Genomic DNA, 8,798 nt, shown 5'->3' on the forward strand with positions numbered 1-8,798 from the left:
TGCAAGAGAACAAACAATGACATAAGCAATGACGTCATAAGAAGGGTAAGGATGGGAATTGTCCATCAAACCCAACTATTATAAATAGGTTGCTTAGGCAATTGTAGAAGCATCGGACAATAGAAAGCAGGAGGCTAAGAGTACTCATATGCTAGGAGAGCAAGGAGGAAGCTGCCAAGGCGATTCTATAGTTTGAGGAAGAATTCCCTTAGGAAAAAATAATTCTAAACTCCCCTCTGGAGTTAGCATCTACAATCTCCCCTCTGGAGATAAAAACACCTTATGTAAAATATACTAAATAAAGGAAGTTTTTCTCCAGAAAGGTACATCTTCATCCTAGTCTTTCAATTATGAATTATTTAGAAAGTTTAGAATTAACAGAAGAATCTGATTATTATAGATTAACTGCTTTATTAGATAATGAAAAACAGACTGTTCTAAAAACAGAATTAAATCTCAAATCAAATGAAAATTTTAATAAACAAAATCTTTTAAAAGAAGTTTTTAATAGAAAAAATATAATATACTATGGAAAAATTCAACTTGAAGCCCCTATAAAGATAAAATCCGCCAATGGAGAACTTGAAATAGCTTTGATAAATGATGAAGAATTGAGTAAACAAATTGAGAAAATTAAGGATCAACAAAAAAGATCTAAAATTGGATGGATTCATATTAGTACTATACAAGTCTTAATCAAATCTACATATATGAAATGAATTAATTCACCAATAAGCTTAGCAATCTGTGACAAAAGAATTATTGATGACCCAATAGATCAAATAATTGGAATTGTTCATGGAAACTTGGCAAACGTAAATGTTAAATTCAATGCCCATCTTGGATATGCTATACCTTTATCAACTGAAAATCTTGAAAGATCTATAAGTTTGGCTTATAAATTTCACAGAAAGAATCTAATGGAACAAGACGATGAACCATTTTCAATTACATATGCAATAAATTATGCTTTAACAAATAGTCATCATAGTATAATATTTAAAAACAGAGAAAGAATTTATGTCGATAAATTATTTCAGAAAATTGTAAAAACAGAAATACCAAAATATAAAGCTATTGAAAACCCAGTTCTATTATTAAAAGAACCATCAGAAAAATTAGTTTCATCGAATTTTCAAATAAGAGAATCTAAAATTAATAGTCCTTTAAGTTTATCTAAGTTAAAGATTAAAGAAGAAAATTCTGAAATAAAAGAATTAACAAAAAAGGTCGAAAAATTAAATGAAACCTTAAACACTAAATTATGACAATAAATAAAGAAAAAATATATGTAACTTATCAAGACAAGAAACAAGAGCTCTTTGAAAGAGAAAATCGGTTGAATTATTTACAGTTTTCTGAAATAAATCAAAGAGCATTTGAAGCACTAAAAATAATCTATGACAAGTTGAAAAGAGAAGTTGAAGAGTTAGAAAAAATGATATAATCTCTAGAAAATAGTGATGAATCGATGATAGAATTTGCAAAAATTCTAAAATAAATAATGAGGCATACAAAGATTGAAAGACCAGAAAATAAAATAAAAAGAAAAAGGGCGAAAAAATTAAAAAACAAAATAAAGGAATATAAAAGGGAATTAAATAATCTTCAGATCGAAATTAATGACCTTATAATAAAAAGGATAGAAATAAGAATAAATATAAACAAGTTAGAGTTAAACTTAAAAAATTTATAAATGTCTGGAAAACCATATTATGACTTAAAAGAATTAAAACTGTTAAAAGAAAAAATGGAGAATGAAGTTGAAAAATTAAAAAGATATTTAGAAACAACAGAAAGTGTAGAAATAAAAGAGGTTTTTGAAGATTTGAGAAATTATATTAAAGAAAAAGACAAACAGATAAAAGATTTTATATACAATAATCCATGCAAAAAAGAATATTATAAACTAAAACAAGATTGAAAAAAACTATAAAAATAGAATTATAAATACTAGTAATAGCAGAAATGGTCAAAACTTTTGATTATGATTTGGCAAATCATTTAAATAAAGCACCACCAATCAAATCTATACAAATTATAAATTTATTCGAAGAGTTAATAGAAATTTCAAAAAAAAAAAATTAAAAGAAAAGACGATTTTAAAAATTGGTATCAGAGCCAAGTTAACGATTAAGGGTAACACTTTCTCTTTAAGCAACACTTTTAGTGATACGCTTTTAACAACCACAAAAAATAAAAAATCTATACATCTACATCTGTACACTAGATGGACCCTAATGATAATAGTAGTAGAAAAGACGAGGATAATTTAAAATATTTGGATAATTTTTTATCAGTGTCAATCAAAATTTAACATTTTGATATTTTTGTGATATGGATTGTATTTTTTAATGGATAAAACGTTAATTTTGATCTGTTATATATAATTTTATCGGTATTTTAATTTTTTATGAATAAAAATAGCTAGTTTTTAATAAAATATAAATAAAATAGGAAAATTAGAGATGGTGATCTTGTTAAAGAAACCAAACCCATAACCTTCAACGAATTCATTAACACTGTGTTTGGTTCAAAGGAAAATAAGAGAAAAGAAAAAGAATGGAAGAAAAAATAAATAAAAATTTCAATATAAATTTATTTTTAATATATTATTATAATAAAAATTTATATTTAAATATTATATATGTATTAAATAAAAAATTTAAATTAAATATATAAAATTATAATATTTTAAATATTTATAAAATGAAATAAAATATTTATACTTTATTTTATTATAAGAATATTAATGTAATTTTATACCATGATAATTTTTTTATTATTTTTTTCTATCCAAACAAAAAAAAATATTCTTCTTATTTTCTTTTCATCTATTTTTTCTTCATCCAAATAACACATAAATAATTTTACTCTTCTTTCTATTTTTTTTCTCTCATTTTTTTTTTCTTTTATTATCTTTCTTTTCTTTTTTTTTTCTCTATCCAAACAAAGCCTAAACGAAGATGGATCTAATTAGTAGGGCATGCCAATAAATAATTAATGAGGATAAGGGGCCCTTCTTTGCAATCGGGGTTAGTGATGGACTGTGACATCCATTAAAGGCAATGGATATTCATATAATGATGGAAAACGAAATTTGTTGTACCGTATCCAAAAGACATGTGCTTAGATTTTCCAATATATTGATTGAACGATAATGCACACTATTTTTACTGACAATATTTAGTAATAAAGTAAATTCTTACTATTTTTTTATTTTTCTAACATTATCATTTTACTAAAATGTGATTTAGAATGGACAAATAAAAAAATTTGTTCCGTCTCACCAAAAGTCCATCATATGGTAAGTTGTCAAATTTACTGGTAGATTAGTAGGTTAAGTCTGTCAAAATTTTTATAATTATAAATATGTAATAAACATAATTAATCAATTTATTTAAAATAAAATAATAAAACCAATATTATCCAAAACAAAACAAATATTGTCCAAAACATATAATTAAACATCTTTAAGTAGGGGTAGGATGCACATGGCCCGGCCCGACTCCGAACATTTTAGGGACTAATTTGGTGTGATTTCACCGGATCTATGATCGGGTAAGGGTATTAAAAATAGACCCATCATTATTTCGGGTCGAATTCGGGTCAAGACGCGGCGAACCATACTTCACCCGACCTATGTGCACTCTAAGGAAACTAAAAAAGATATATATGTTTTAAATTAATTTTAATATTATGTTATATTAATTATAAGCTTATTGTTTTATTTTTAATCACACTTGTTGAATTAGAAAATAGATAAAAGAACCAGCAAATTAGAATTTATGGACAAATTCAAGTTCAAATACGGATATCAACTTTTCGGTAACAAGTTTCTTCTTTATAAATAAGCACATCATAAATAAGTTTCTTTATAAATTATTGTTAAAGCTTTAAAGACCCGGTTTGGACCCGGTATAGTTGTGGCAAAAAATGTTTAGGTTTCATTGGGTTTAGGGCCGGGTTAGGATATAAAAAATAGACCCGGTGTATATTTAGTGCCGGGTCTAGGTTATGACAAACTCAGTTTCACCCGACCCATGAACACCCCAAAGTAGGGGGTGGCAAACGGGCCTAAATCCGCCGAACAAGCTCGCGTAACCAGCCAAAAAAGACGGGTCGGTCTGAAAAATTGAGACCGCCACACATTGAAAGCCCGTCTAATCCGCACTGCTTGAACTGTACTTTGGCGGGGCGGACTTCCGTGTCAGGCTCAGGGTTTTTTTGAGAATGTTCTAATTTACTGTTTTGGATTATGTTCTACATTTGATTGATTATGTTCTAAACTTGTAGATCTTTAATTATATGTTTTGGACAATATTTATTTTACTTTGGACAATGTTGATTTTATTATTTTGTTTCAAAAACTTGGTTTATGATTATATTTATTATATATTTATAATTATAAAAACTTTAATATTTGTGAATTTAGAAATTATAATTTTTTTATGTCTTTAGAAATTATAAATTTATTGAAATGCCGCCAGCCCACTGTTAAGCGGGGCAGAGTAAAATTTCAGGACCGCCTCATGAGATGGAGTGGGATGGACTTTTGGCGGGGTGGGCGGGTTTTTCCGCTTGCCACCCCTATCTTTAAGTTTATAATCAATCAAATGTAAAATATAATCTAAAATATAACTTAGAACTAGGGGTGCACATGGGCCGGGTAAAGCTGGGTTTGATGTGACCCAGATCCGACCCGAAATATACACCGGGTCTATTTATTAGATCCGAACCCGGCCCTAGACCCGATGAAACCAATACACTTTCGGACCACAATTATACCGGGTAAAAACCGGGTGAAAACCGGGCCGTTAACATTACATTACGTTGATACCTTCTTGTAAGCTAGCATGTAAAAATATCCAAATTTTCAAGACTCCAACCATTATTTAACATGGTAAAATTCACTTAGAAAAATATAACAAGAACCAACCATTCTTCAAAATTAAAGCATAACCACAATTAATACTAAAGTATAACCACAATCAATACTAATATTGTCTAATAATACCAAATATTTAAATCAATACAAATAACACAATATTATGCATTAGTCTAAAGTCTTATGCATTATAAACATAAAACATTAACTTATAGTTTTATAATGACTAATAACACAAAATATTAAGATTTACAATACTTAAATTCCACATAAGAATAGTCATGATCCATCACTAATAATACAAAATATTAATTGTGTATGATGATCGGGTCACCGGACCGACTTCGGGTGACCCGAGCTATGACCCGGACCCGACCCGAAATAATGACCGGGTCTATTTTTGAGACCCTTACCCGACCCTAAACCCGATGAAATCACACAAAATTAGCCCCAAAAGTGTTCGGGACCGGGCCGGACCTTCGGGCCGGGCCGGGTCTGTGCACCACTACTTAGAACACCTTCAATTATCATCTTCATCATATTATTAAATATTATAGAAATTTATAAAAAGACAGCCCTGACAAAAAAATGTCCGATTTACCGAAAAAGTCCATCCTACTCCATCAAAACCTACTAAAAAGCCTACAGATTAGACAAAACAGATTAGGCAAACTTTTTAAATTTACCGATTTTAAATTTTTAACTCAACTCGCCTTTTTAGGCGAGTTATACGAATTGAGCTGACAAATTTTAATTCATTTGTCGTTTCTAGATATAAATGTATACAATCATTTGCAAGAAGAAGAGAAGTATAAGGGTAATTTAGTAAAATTATTGATATAATATGTATTTAAAAAAATAATAATAATTATTGACGTGAAAAATATAATCCACATGTCGTATTTTAATTTGTCCATATTTTTATTGTATTAATACGTATAAATTTATCGTCGTACCGTAGCAAACACCATAAAAAAATGCCAAAAACTTGCTCAAAATTAATTCAATGTTTGATCATTAAATAATATCATTTAATTCATTAATACAAGGTTGATCAACATAATAAATATTTTACTCATCTTTTAACAAAAGAGTGTCATGCTAGATTCTGTGGATATTAGAGAGGAAAATTTTATTGAAAGACAATGTTTATTCTTTTATAAGATTTGAAACGGATGGAATTTACATTATCATATAAATTCTTAATGGTAAAAGAGAAAAAAAAGAGCATATTTTATATATAGAAAACAAATTTAAGCTTCAACAAAATTTATTATTTTTAACTAATATTTTTAATTATTAATTTAATTTTTTAATTTAATAATCCAACAATATATTTTTAGTATATACTTTTAACTATTATTAATTAAGAAAAAGTTTAGGGAACCAGCACTTTTTTAGCAATCTGGCCAACGCTTAACCATTAAAAGAAAAGTGAGTGATCTTTCACCATTAATGTAATCTCACACCATTAAAAATATTATTGATGGCCAACTTGCTGACCTCTAGCACTCCTCGTTAATTAATTACCGAAAAAAACTAGATTTCTAACTTTCCTCTTATGTATAAAAAGTTATCACGCGTGACTTTCTAAGTTAAGTAAGTTACTTGCATAAATTAGGGGTGTGCATGGCCCGGCCCAGCCCGAAGATCCGGCCCGGTCCCGAACATTTTAGGGGCTAATTTAATGTGATTTCATCGGGTTTAGGGTCGGGTATGAGTCTCAAAAGTAGACTCGGTCATTATTTCGGGTCGGGTCCGGGCCATAGCTTGGGTCACCCGAAATCGCCCGGGTGGCCCGGTCATCATACACAATTAATATTTTGTGTTATTAGTGACGGATGATGGCTATTATTATGTGAAATTTAAGTATTGTAAACCTTAATATTTTGTGTTATTAGTCATTATATATAAGACTATAAGTTAATGTTTTATGTTTAAAATGCATAAGACTTTAGACTAATGCATAATCTTGTGTTATTTGTATTGATTTAAATATTTGGTGTTATTAGGCAATATTAGTATTGATTATGGTTATACTTTAATTTTAGAGAAGAGTTAGTTCTTATTATATTTTTCTAAGTGAATTTTACCATGTCAAATAATGGTTGGAGTATTGAAAATTTGAATATTTTTACATGCTAACTTATATGAAAGTATCAATGTAATATAATGTTAACGGCCCGGTTTTACCCGGTATAATCGTAGCCCGAAAGTGTATAGGTTTCATCGGGTCTAGGATCGGGTTCGGGTCTACCAAATAGGTCCGATATATATTTCGGGTCAAGTCTGGGTCACATCAAACCCGGTTTCACCCGACCCATGCACACTCCTAACATAAATGATCCTGTGTGTATATGGTGGAGGGTAAGGGTGTACTGGTGGTCTGCCATGGGTTTAACTATGTAAGTCCTCGTGACTTATGGGGAGCATGGAAATGGTGGTCGGTAATAAATAACAATATAATATGACCGTTATTAGAGAAGTCAAATGAATATCGTGAATATAATAATATGCAATTGTGTCAAAACTTGAATAATTAAAATTGTGTGAAAACTTGAATAATTAAAATTACGTGAATAATATGTTCAAGCTAATGGGCCTCCACTTGTTTTCACAAAGTCAATCACACAATCCACTTAATTGTTGTTAGGTTTTTAGCCACCCCGAAACACTAAGGATTGTTTCGTTTTGTTGTATTTTTTGTTTTTAGTTTAACAAAATTATGAAACACATATTATTATACATGAACTTCAATTCTCTATTATTTTTGATATTCTAAACCCCAAATTAAAGGCAGCTTAATTTTCTCCAAAGAGAAAGATGAAGTGATGAGCACATCTGCCTAACAAATAATGCAACCGTAACTAGAAAACTATACGAAAGATGATAATAACGCACATGATCTACGTATACAAATTAATTATATTACATATATATTAAACATTAATTATTAAATTAATTATTCGTATAAAATAAATATTAAAATATAAAAAATATATTAAAAAAATTAAAAAATATATATTTATATATAAATATGTAACAATTAATTTAAAAACTAATTTGTTTTGTATGTACGAAATTTTTTTTATAAAAATAGTACATCATGCAAGCTGTCACACTTATCTTTAATCTTTTAATATAATTATGACTCCTCTAATGTATTATTTGACCTACATATAAAAATAAAAATATATTACATGGTATATAGGCTGTCATACTTGACCCCAAAATCCAAACTTGTCGCCTGTAGAAATAAAATAACATTTGCACGGGTTGCTTAAATCAACATAACAACCCTCGTCAATCTAATCTAGCAACTACAAATAAACACAATGTAAAAGGATTTATATATAATTATATATCCATATTTGTCCATATCACCATTCCCACCAACTAAATCACAACAAATCCTCCTTCTACGAGCCACGACTTTCTAATATTTACTTGCTTTTTTAAGTGCAATAATCGCAACACTGCCATTACCATATCCGTTGCTTTTTCGACTTAATAAGTTCTTGTGGAGCCCGTACAAGATGGAAACAGCTTTTCCATGGTTTCAGTTATTAAGTCTATAATAATCGAAAATGAACCATGAAATGACAGGTTTTATAACTTCTTTCAAATTGCAATTATTTTAGAACCTTAAAATGAAAGGATAGTACAATTGGATTGTCACTACTAAAAAAATAGATAAAAAAATTAAAAAAAAAATTTACTTTGTTTTTTAAAAAATGTTAAAATGACATTTTTCTCATTTCTATTTGTAAAATATATATTCTTTTTTTTTTATAATTTTTAAAAAACTTTTTTTGTAATTTATTTTAATTTTTTTGTGTTAATTAATGTTAACTTTATCTATTTTTTAAGAAAAAATAAATTATTTTTTATAAAAATACTCTTTAGTAAA

This window comes from Arachis ipaensis, chromosome B03 (assembly GCF_000816755.2).
Source record: "Arachis ipaensis cultivar K30076 chromosome B03, Araip1.1, whole genome shotgun sequence".
In the NCBI taxonomy this organism is placed as follows: domain Eukaryota; kingdom Viridiplantae; phylum Streptophyta; class Magnoliopsida; order Fabales; family Fabaceae; genus Arachis; species Arachis ipaensis.